The following is a 12,349-nucleotide window of genomic DNA, read 5'->3' as shown; positions in this document are numbered from 1 at the left end:
AGATTGCGTTGCCCAGGGAACCGTGGAGGAGCAGAGTCCGTGCGTACCAACCATCCTGGAAGTGGCAACTGTGTAGCACCCCAAGCAGGCCTCTGTAATGCCAGAGCTGTGTGAGGCCCTAGTTTTCCTCTCAGTTCCTGCTTTCAAACAATTCTTCTACAAACGCTCCTTCCACACAATCCACTAACATGCTTTGCTTTTGTAAGTTTTGCGGCTCCGCTAACAGATAACGCTTTATGCAAATTAATGGCACGAAGAGCAGCAAATCTCACAATACTGCCTAGTGGGACAGTGTATGGGGAATCATGGTCACCATATGGGTCATATGTTAATGTGACATACCGCTCCCATCATGTGAATTTCACAGGGTACCTAGAGATAGTCACTCAGAAGGCTCAGAAATGGGAGAGAAAGATTACATCAGACCCCTCTGCCACCTATGAAAGTTATAATACAATAAATATAGGCAGAGGTGTGGGAAGATTTAGCTGCGGGGATGATGAAGGAAACAGGGAGTGGATTATACCCGAAGACTTGTTTAGACACTCAGGTACAAGATGGACGAACGGTACTATAATTCTCCCCACCTGAAACGTTTCCTGCTCTAGCGCGCTATGCTTGCTGGCTGCTGCATACCTACCACCAGACAAAATACCCCCAACCCTTGTAAAATTTTTTGCCCCCATGTCACCTGATGTCTTTTTACCGGGTAATATGAGCAAGGCACCATTCCTCGTCCTGGTGAATGCTAATATTACTTGCCTCGGCCCGATTTTAGGATCAACAGGGCTATACAAAATTCAAAGCTCGACCTGTCACTTGTTGCGGACGAATAAAGCAGTAAACACGTTGTCTCAACAGATAGCGGCAGGTCTTAGGGATGTCAACCAGATACTCAAAGCACATCACGAGGCCATCAACGTAATCTTCGAGATTCTCCAGGTGGGGGGAGGCCGGTCCAGAACATTCAAAAACCTAACATTTTGTTGCCTGACCACAAAAGACTACGAGAAGATCGGCAAGAGGTCGGAGGCCATTCAAAATGTAGGATCAGATCTGCTACAGGTGATAAGATGTAACCCAGGAAACTGGAGATGGCTTGAGAGCATAGGCAACAGTATCTGGGCATGATTACTATCCTGGTTCAATTGGATTGATTGTGGAAGCTTGGGTTGATTATCATTATGGTATTGATTGGTGTCTTTTGCGGCATGTCTGTTTTGTCATGTATAACCCACTATGTATTGCATCAGCTACGACGCTCACAGAAACAAGGCAGTCACAATGTACGCTATCAGCAGCTTGTTCAAAGTAGTGATATTTAGGATACTTAGATTAACATGGGGAGGGGGAGATGTAGGGTACGGCGCTCGGAAGATCTCGCGATGTACGGGAAGAATAGGGAACTAAGGCATATGCCATATTAGGTAAAGAGCAACGCTTATTGGCTATATAGGCATGCTTCCGCCTTTGCTACCTTTATAAGATCCAGCCTGCGTATATTAAACGCCATTTGCAGCATCCTCATATTGGTGTCTGTGCTCTCTGGCCCGGGCACGGGTTGGACGTGCCTGGCCGCCTCGGCGGACGGAGTCGATTGCCAATGTCAGGCAACACACCCACGACCCCATCAGAGCAACTGGCCTCTCCCCCAGGCAGTTCCAGGAGAGCGTCACCCCACGGGCCACCCATCGCCTTGATCGGGGGAACCTCTCTCCAGCTGGGAGCAGTTACTGCCCAGGAGCATGGGACACATGGTGGGGTGCAGGGAAGAGCAGTGAGGCATTGCACCAAGCTTCTTAGGGGATGTTTAGAGGAGGAACCAAAGGTGAGGAAAGAGAGCAATCCAGGTGATTTGTGGAGGAAAAAACATGTGCAAAAAGAAGGGATGGAAAGAGCTGGTCATAGAATCATAGAATCATTATGGTTGGAAAAGACCTTCAAGATCATCAAGTCAAAGAACTGATGATAGTCGCATGTAAACAGGGCTAGTCATGACTCCTGTCCAGCCATGCCATGTGACTGATGAGGGCAAGTCAGCTTGTCTTCCTCTTCAACTCCTCCCTAACTCTTTTCCTGGGTGAGGTGTTCCCTGCTCTGTGGGCACACGTGTGTACAGATCCACGTGCCAGCAGCTGGCAGGGGAGCACAGGTCCAGGGCCCGGCTCACATGGTACGAGGGAGAGAGCGTGTGCAAGACCCCGCACAAACAGAACGAGGGCTGGGAAACAAGTGTGTGTCTGAGTATGAGACCGTAGAGGCACTGGATGCGGAGGGAGCAAAGGCCCCGGCCACCGACTGGAGGGACCCAGGGTGTGGGGGCGAATGCGAGAGCCGTTGCTGTGTGTGAGCGTGTGCCTGGGAGAGAGGCCCCTGCAAGAGCGAGGATCCAAGAGCAGCTCCTGGAGTGCGTAAGCAGAGTTGCCGGAGAGATCTGCATTGCACATATATGTATTTATGCACATATATTCCACTAATGGACCTTCATCCTGATCAGCCAGAGATGGGAACAGGATGAGCCAGCAGCGCTGTTGATGTTTGTGTGAGTGCCGAGTGTCGCTGTCTGTGTTTTTCTCTGTGGTCATGCACTTCTGTGTGTGTTCAGGTGTTTGTTTATGCAGTATACGTGGGTTTTGTGCATGCCTACCTGGGAACAGGCTCGGCCTCGGCTGGACCTGGGGGCATGGAGCTGTGGCAGTTCCACCTCTATCGGGCTGCCATCGCTCTGCCGCCCATGAAGCCGCCTTTCTTATTCAGCAATCTTGAAGCAGGATTAGTTTGTGGTTCCGTGACTTCAAACCAAGAAGTATTTTCACTGCAACTAGAAGTGCCATAACTACAGCAGAGTGGAAGCTGCATTCCTGCTGCCTTTATTTGCAAGGAATACAGAACCTGCATTTGCATTGCAGTGGTCTAAAGCAACACAAAGCTTAGCCAATGCAGAAAGCATAGCAAGATGTGACAGACTGTGCACTACTGCCAAGTCCCTTGCAACCCTCCTCCCCAAAAGCCATCCCAATCTGTATAATTAACCCTAAGAGAATTAGCAGCCTGCTGCAGCAGCATGCAGTATGCCCATCTTTGCTGCTCTTTCCTTCTAGTAACACCTCAAGAGTTACCCCATGTCCACCGTCTCAGGCCTTTCCTCTTCTGCTGTCCCTTTCCCTCACATCACCTTGCAAGAGCCTCTCCAGACTAAGCTTGGTGACATTTAATCTTTTTTTTCATAAGGATAGGTCAAATGAATTGTTTTTAAAGATACTTCCTCCCATGCAACCAGATGGCACCAACCCATATCAAAAAATCAATTAGAAAAATCACACATGGTGTAAATAAAAGCTAAGTGCAGGACTATCAAGTGAAAGACAAGCAAAGAGCAGCCACATCAGGCAGCATCTGCGCAAGACTTTCCTTGCCGGCAGCAGCAGCTGCCCCTGTCCATGTCCACCTGGGCAGCCGTCGATGCCTCTGCTCTGCAGTGAGCCCACGCAGCCAGACCTCTCCATGGGGACCTCATGCTGAGCTCTCAATGTCAGGTGACACTTACGAGACCAAACTTCTGCACAAAACCCACACATTCTACGTTACTGAAACATTTTGCAAAATCTTTCAGTTTTGCCTTAAGTATTTTGGTCTCTTTTACCACTCCCTGCCCTGAAATAATGACAGTAGTGTCAGCTTTTAATTTTGACATACACCATGTTCTTCTCTTTTTCCAGTTCCCAAGAAGGTTTCATTGCAAAATTGGCCTCCGCTCAATCTGGAAGTGTTTTAAAGAGCCCCAGACCCAAAATGTTTTCAAAGAAGAGTGCAATATTTCACCTGAAGGACAAAAATATCATCCGATATTTGGGCCCTTAACCCCTGGATCAGGGATTACGGCTGTGTGAGTCCCTTGGGGCCAGCACTCACTCACGCGTGTCCTGCTGCAGGATCTCCTTGATGCTGGCCACACAGGCAAGGGAGGGGGAGGGCTGCTGGGGAGGCCGCGGGGACTTGGGGACATAAAGCAGCTCCCGCACAGAACCGCGGGTCCACAGTGCTGTAGATGGCCACGTTCCAGCAGCTGTTTGAGACGAGGATCCAGAAGGCACAGAAGGAGAACCGGCACCACCAGCCCAGCACAGAGCCCACCACAGAAACAGTGATGGGGATGAAGTCGGCCACAAAAGCCAAGGTCAGCACACTAATGGTCTTGGCTGTGGCAATGTCGGCACCAGCGGGGCAGCCGCCTCCAGCAGTCCTGCCACCCAGCTGCCCGCGGGCCTGGCTATAGCGACAGATGGCAGTGAAGGTGATGAAGTTGATGGCAAAGGTGACCATGCACAGGGAGAAGTCAAAGGCGGGGAAGAGCAGCGTGATGGCGCTGGGGGGCCATGCGCCATGCGGTGCTTGGTGATGGCCCGCAGCCTCTGCAGCGGCCTCAGCACAGCCACGCTCCACTCTGCCAAGAGCAGGAAGATGGTGCTGATGGACACGAAGGTGCTTGGCAAACATGGGCCCAGTGATGAGGCAGGGCAGGGAATGGCCGTCAACCCCGCTGCTCGCCCCACGCCGCAGGCTGGCAGCCTCCCAGAAGATGGAGTAGGGCACCACGACCAGCCCCACCGCTAGGTCCACCAGTGCCAGAGAGGCTTTCAGGTACGTCTGTGGGGTGCGGAGCTGCTGGGCCCGTGCCAGGACGCAGAGGGCGGCAGCATTGCCCACTGTATTGGCAGCGAGGAGCAGCACCGTGAGGCAGAGCTCGCACATCGCTCCCACAGGAGACCCCACCGGGCCTGGGGATGCTGGGAGCACTGGGGACACTGGAGTGACCGGGCCCGCCATGGTGGCCACCTGCACACGGGCTGCAGGGGGTTGCAGGGACCCCACCGAGTGACCTGGAGGCCACACTCCACGCACCCCACAGAACTTCTGGGCTCAGGATCCTTCTGCCTTGTCCCTGGGCAGGGAATCCCCCCACGTCAGCCCGATGGGTGCCCCTTCCCCATGGGCACTGCTATGGGTGCCGCCAGCGGGAGGGCTCTGCTCCTCCTAGCGGGTCCTGACAAGTCCCACCTCCTCCAGGAGCAAGCGAGCCTGAGCATGCCGTGCTGAGCCGTCGGGGCTGACCCAAGCTGTGCGAGCCGTGTCAAACCGAGCCGTGCCGTGCCCCGCTGCAGCCGTGCCCAGCCGTGCCATGCCGTGCTGCGGGGAGACAAGCCCTGCTCCGCTCCGCCGGCTCCGGCGCTGCCGCGAGTCTCCTGCAGCCCCTCCTGCCCCGCGCAGGCTATTGAGGCTACGGGAGGAGCGGGGCTGCTCTCTGCACCAAGCTGAGCAGAGCCGAGCAGAGCCGAGCCCAACAGAGCCAAGTCAGACAGAGCCGAGCCGAGCCGAGCCAGGCCACGCAGAACTGAACACAGCCAAGCCAAGACTTGCTGAGCTGAGCCGTGCTGAGCCAAGCTGAGCCGTGCCCACCTGAGGCGAGCTAAGCCGAGCCAAACCAAGCCAAGTAGTGCCCAGTGGAGCCAAGAGGAACCAAACCACGCACAGCCAAGCTGAACCACGTCCAACCGAGCAAAACCGAGCCAAACTGAGCCATGCCCGGTAAAGCCAAACTGAACTGTGCCAAGACAAGTGAGCCAAATAGTGCCAAGACAAGATGACCCAAGCCAAGAGGAGCCAAACTGAGCCGTGCCTAGCTGAGATGAGCTATGCCAAGTCGAACTGTGCCGAGCAGAGCCAGCTAGTGCCATGCCATGCCCAGCTGAGTCAAACCAAACTGAGCCAAGCCAAGCTATGGCCACCTGAGAGGAGCTGAGCCATGCTGACCCAGGCCAAGCTGAGCTGTGGCCAGCAGCACAAGCAGGGGACCAGCTCGGTCCCTGCCGCCCGCCGGGCAATAGGGTGCTGGAGCACCCTGCACCGCTGGGCTCCGAGGTGCTGCTGGCCCAGCACCACCCACACCACTGTTCACCCTCAGAACCCACTGGCGTCCCCATTAGCACCCTTGTCATGGCCTCACATTCCCTCCCCTCCTGTTGTTCTTCTACAGCTCCAGCAGAAATCCCTGAATGGTTCCCCCGAGCCTCAGCAATCACGCAAAGGACCCAGGTTGATGAATTGACTGGGACCTCATCCATCCTCAGAGCAGGGCCAGGCTCGGAGAGCAAGGGCTGGTGAAGAAGACCGAAGGAAAGACGTGACAAACTGAAAGGTAAGCTTTTCTTTAGACAAGCAGAGCAGCTGAAAGAAGACCAACTTTCTTGTACATGCACTATTCCCCCCGCACAGATCCGAGCAGGCACTTGGTGGCCTGAGATCTCCAACACATAAGGACAGTTCCTACAGCTGGGAGCTCATTCCATAACAGCCTTTTCCAAAGATCCCGAAGACCCCGAGCCTGAGAGACTCTTCAGTAGCTCACAGTCTGTTCTCTGCCTCTCCATTTGCCACAGCCTTTCCCCCACTTCTCCGCTGCATGCAACAACCTCTGTAAAATGAAATCAGTGTGTGAATTACAATGTGCAGGACTACATAGCAGTATGGGGCTTTTCCCAGGTGAAAAATAAGAAGAAAGATAGGGCAAATGCTCAGGCACCTTCTCACTCTGCCTTCACTTTCTGTGACCCTTTATAAATGAGAGCCTGGAGGAATTTTACCTCAGGAAAGTTGCACATGTTATGAAGGAGATACGTGCTGGAGATTTGTTTCTCAGGGATGAAATGGAAATGCACCTGGGCTTTGATTGTCTACGTGGAAACAGCCGTTCATAAGACACCTCCACCTTTGTTTTGCCTGAAAACACCCGCTTCCCTTGATCACAAATAAATCTAATGGAATGGTTAAGAAAAGCATGCTATGCTCTGGCAGTCCTCTCATCACACAGAGGCACAAGAGCAGAAGAGGGGAGATGGCTCCAGGAGGCCACCCTGGTCACCTGGGCGCCAACTCAGGCAGCGTTGGTGAAAGCGGCTCCTGGGGCCCTGGGGAGGAGCTGCAGAAAATGTGTGAGTGTCAGGCAAACTTGTTTTTCCTTCTGCTTCCTTTACCTTAATCTTAGTTTCTCTTTGAACAGCAGATATCCCTGTGTGCAGGATGGGATGACAAGGGATCTGAAAGGTAGGTGATGGGAACACTGACTGAGGACACGCAGGGCTGCGGCAGACAGGAGAGGAGCAGGGCGTCCTGTGCGTGTTCGAGACCCATGCTGTCAAGTGTGGTGATCACACAGCGGGCTGAGGCTGGTGTCCCACTCTGCTTGGGACATGGTCAAGCTATTAAGGCAGGTCCAGAGGCTCCTCCTCAGGCAGGACTGGGCTGAGCCGGGCCATGTAACCCATTACTGACCTTTGCTAAGGCAGGGGAGGCAGAGCCTGTTTGCAGGAGCCTAAACACATATTCCCTATGATATGTTGTGGTGATGACTTCCATCAGGGCAAAACACGAACATTAAAACAGAGGATGATGCTTTGCATAGCGCACCTCGCCTTTCCAGCCTCTCTTTACTTGCTCCAGCTGTTACAGACCTGCCTGGGATTTTTGCCTGAACAGGAGGAAGGAAATGGGGCTGCTGGCTGTGATTGCACAACTGGTGTCCTACAGATTCTGGATCTGACCCAACTTTTTGGTAACATATCTGAAAGCCAATATACTATTTGACCAGAACTACATACAAATGAGTGAATCCAGAGTGAAATGAGTGATTCTAGATGATCCACGAATATATTTATTTGCAAACCTCCTATGTAGAATACTCAGTTAGTACAGCTGCAGATCTGGCTGTAAATTTGCTGCCAGACTAGAATTGCTGTTAAGCTTTTTGTTACAATAAAGCTGCAGAGGTATGCAAAGGCCAAGGCGCCAAATGCACTTACCAGAGCAAAGACGAAGTGTTTATCCTCAGCAGGGAGAAGGGAGAAAATCGATAGGAATGCATTTCATCACTGTTTCACTAGCCAGGTTAATCTGCCACCAGAAGGAAACCAATGGCCTGTCCAGATGCGTGATTCCACCAGAAAGGCATTAACAGTTTGAGGTCTTATCTAAATATATCAATTACAGCAGCAACATAGAAGAAAAGGTTGAATTAACAACTAATCAAGAAATCTGGGAACCCAAGAGAGCACTTTCAAAGGTCATGGTCTATTCAAGATTGGCTCTGTTGCCACAGCACAGAGACTTCTGCTGATGGTGAAGACCCCACTGTTTCCAGGCAAACCTTTCCAGCAACCTCACCGCTACCTTCCAGAGCCACCCCCTTCTATGGTTCTTTTTATTTCTTCTTAAATCACCGTGGGTTTTCTTTCTTAAAAAAAAAAAAAAAGGGGGGAAGAAAAACCACAACAGATGGCAGATGTAGATGCCTTCAGGCGGGTATTCAGTTCCTCTCTTCTCAGTGGGCAGCTTTGGCCAGGAGGGAGGGAGGTTTTATATTAAATATCAGAAGAAAAATTTTGATCTGTCCTTGGGAAGATTCCCTTTCTCCACCTGACACCCATGGTGGTTGTGTCGGATGATTCCGTCTCTACTGAGTGCTCAGCTCAGGGCTGCTATTGTGGCAACAAGTCATTTCCAGACCTCATTCCAGGTACAGCTTTGCCAAGGCCAGATCACAACATGTAAGCTCATAGTACTTCTGAGTCTCTACGGCTTGGCTTCTCTCAGCACAAAATCTCCCAAGGAGAAATCCCTGGAGCTGGGGCTGCTCTGCTGACCAGGATGTGGATGAACTGGCTGGCTGTTGGGAGTGATGCTTTTGCTGGAAAGCTCTTTGCCACCTTTACTGACTTCCTAATCAGTGTTTCCATGCATGGAAGGGGAAATAGAAATAATTCCATTTCACAGATGGGTTTCTCACTGCTAACTATACTTCCCCAGCCTGGACAGCATGAATATCTTGGTAATGTGATACCTTAACCCACAGAAATTCCCCATTAGAGAAGGATCCATCTTTTCCCTGTGCCATAAGAAACTGCTAGTCAGGATCTCCTTTGGTTTAGAAACCCTGCTCTGTTCCTGCTACCTTCCTGCAGCCCTCAAATGTGAGGCAGACGTTACATTAAAGGTTTGAGAGATGCTGTGTAAACGAGCCCCTACAGAGCCAGTCCAGCGATCGGTATTAGCTAGCAAGACAACAGAGCCGGGCTCAGCATTTTTACACCAGTCGTTTAAAAGAAAATCTTTATTTCCTTGAGTTTCCCTGCAAATGTAATTGTTTAGGGTGCATCCGCTGACATCCACCTGACCCCAGAGCAGCACTTATATAGGCTAACTAGCTCAATGCCATCCACGGTATCTGCCTGTGGATCAAGGTCATCGTAGAATCATAGAATGCTTCAGGTTGGAAGGGACCTCTAGAGATCATTTAGTCCAACCCCCTGCACACGCAGGGTCACCTACAGCACGTGGCACAGGACTGCGTCCAAGCGGGTTTTGAAGATCTCCAGAGAAGGAGACTCCACAACCTCTCTGGGCAGCCTGTTCCAGTGCTCTGTCACCCTCACTGTCAAGAAATTGTTCCTTAAGTTCCTGTGTAACTTTTGATGCTTCAGTTTCCGGCCATTTCCTCTAATTCTGTTGGTGACCACCAGTGAAAAGAGGTCAGCACCATCCTCCTCACTGCCACCCTTGAGGTACTTATAGACAGTGATTGGATCTCCTCTCAGCCTTCTCTTCTCCAGGTTGAACAGGCCCAGCTCCCTCAGCCTCCCCTCATAGGGCAGATGTTCCAGGTCCTTGGGTAGTTCCGCGCACAGAGGGATGTGCCACTGCTCAGCCCGGGAGTGCAGGGCCAGCTGCGCTGCACGGCCACGTCACCTCCATCACAGCTCATGCCCTGCCTCCCTGCCAGCTCCTGGCTCTCGTACCCACCTCTCAGGCAGACTGCAAGGAAAACACATGTCCACATGAAGGTAGAGCTCCAGGATCACTGGCAAGAGCTGCATCTGCTAATGTAGTGGACAGCCAGCCAAATTGCAAACACTTGCATTCTCTTCCCCAGCACTTAACAGTTTCCTTCTGTCAGGACTATTCCCAAAGCTGAACAGAGACAGGACAATGGTGAAGAATCAATTCAACCCTCTCTTACAATAGCAAACACCCTCGCTCTGATTCCCCTCTGCAGTGGGAGCCTTCGTGCTCCAGCAGGTTACCATGAGGTTAAAAATCACTAACTGTCACAGCATAGGCCTGAGAGTGGAAAATACCTGTTCCTATCTAGCAACGCATCCTGGAAACGATTAGGTGAGAACAAAAGAAAAATACAGCAGAGCACAGAGGACAGGAACCTTGGCAAGGGCAGGTTTGCAAACGGTCTTGGTAATGCAGGGCTTTTCACTTCTTTCCCATCAGATATTATAGCAGGTTACAGAAGAAGGTAAATGGGTTTTGTTTTATTCAACAGTGTTAATGGAAAAAGCTGACAAGCTTCCAGGGCACTAGACATTCTTTGAGTTGCCTCATCTGCTTGTTCCCATTCCTACTAGTTAGTCAACTGCAAAGGAAAATTTGGTTTTATAAACTATTTTCCATCATGCCCTGATGCCTCCGTTCTTTCATTCAGTTCCTTACAAGCAAAGAAAATCATGCGAAGACTGATTTCGAAGAGACGCAAGAAAAGGCTGTGGGTTACCTAAGGTTTCAGAATACTTACTTTATGCAATGGAGATGGAAGAGGAGGGGCTTCTTCAAGGACCTTCTTCAAGGACCCTTCTTCAAGAGGATCAAGGACCTTGATCCACAGGCAGATACCTGTAAAACGCCACTGTTGAATGATTCTAGCAGGGCACAGTAAAAGCACCCAAATCAGCGTCTCTTTGCTGGAGTAAAGCCTTAAACAGAGTGTTTTACCAACGTTCTCCTCTAATGGAGCATCGCGAGGCTGTATTCATCCCCTAAATCTGCAAAGGGGGGCACCTCAGATAGCTCTCGGGCACCCACAGGGAGCATCACAGGGAGGCCGTTTGTGCTTACATCTCTCCAAGCAAGCTGGTCAGCCCCCCAAACCAGTGTCCATCTGCAGGCAGATACCAAGGCTCCAGCAGTGAAACGTCCCAAAGCTATTTGCTGCTCTGAGGGGGCTCAGCATATGAAGTTGGCTTATGAACATTGCTCCTTTGCTAGCCCCAGGATCTCCTACTTGAGCAAACCAATGTTCCAGACATAATGGCTGCATATGTCGCAAATTATTCTTTCGACCTTTCTTTTTGGCTGGCTTTTTCACTCCGATTAAGCACAAAACTAGTGTAGTGGCATGATTTTACATCCACAGGCCCTCTGAGGTTATCTGGTGCTCTCCAGGGTTTCCCTCTGCCTGTGTCTGGACAGATGGTGCTAGAAGACATATGGCACATGGAAGACTAGCGAAATCAGCAGTCTCAGAGCAGTGCAGCTTCAGACACACCACCCTACCCCAGTTACGCAGTGAAGGAGGACTGTGAGGCAACTGCAGTGAATCAGAACTGTCGCTTGGAAAGCAATCAATACAAACAAACGAAAAAAAAAAAAAAAGAAAAAGAAAAGCAAAGCGTATCTGATCAGAACCCTCAAGGGAGCAATGTTAACAGCTGTGAAGAATTAGCATTTCTAGCTTCCTATTTACAGACGCCTGCATAAATAGGTGAATATGAACAAACCCACTCTGGTTTACCAGAGGTTTTGCCCAGCCCAGTCAGTCCTGGAACCATGAAGTCCTCTGGCCAGCTAGCGCCCATGTACTAGGAAAGCAGTGCTAGCCCTGCACCCCGTGCCCTCGCGCCAGCTGGGTTCCCACATGCACAACTGAACAGCGGCGTTCCTGTTACTGTTCAAGTACCTCCTTTCTGTTGTCCTGTGGCAGTGCCAGGGCCAAAGCCGAAGGAAGCCCTGAGAAGGCAGCAGCTGGAGCAGATGTGCTGCCTCATCCCACGGCAACAGACTGAGTGCACTAAGAGACTATCCTTGCACCTCTATGTCTATTTTGTAGCATGGAGGGATTAACGCTGTTCTAAAGACAAAGCAATGGCCTTTATCAAGCAAGTGCATATGATCTACCATCTAAATCCACCAGTCCTTGCAAACGAATCATGGGGCGAGTATCTGCTGTGGCATTTGGGCCCTTAAGGAGCACGTCCCAGATACATTCAGCCTTTCCAAAGAAGCTGCTCTCCCCTCTCTCAGCTCATGCAAGTTCACACCATAGATCTGAAGTTGCAGAAGTTTAAGATAAAATTGTGACCTTGACAACAGCTCTTTTATGCAGCAACACCACTACTGGCAGTAAATTCTATGGGCTTCCTGCATGAAAATAAGTGTTCTTTATGTATTATAAGATGAAGTGTGTGTGTGCTTATTGTATCTCTCTGTTTTTTTAAGAGACTACCAGATCTCC

Source organism: Tinamus guttatus, unplaced genomic scaffold (assembly GCF_059628265.1).
Source record: "Tinamus guttatus ecotype Peru unplaced genomic scaffold, ASM5962826v1 Tinamus_guttatus_pri_ptg000650l, whole genome shotgun sequence".
Taxonomy (NCBI): Eukaryota; Metazoa; Chordata; class Aves; order Tinamiformes; family Tinamidae; genus Tinamus; species Tinamus guttatus.
Note: the sequence above shows the minus strand (reverse complement) of the source record.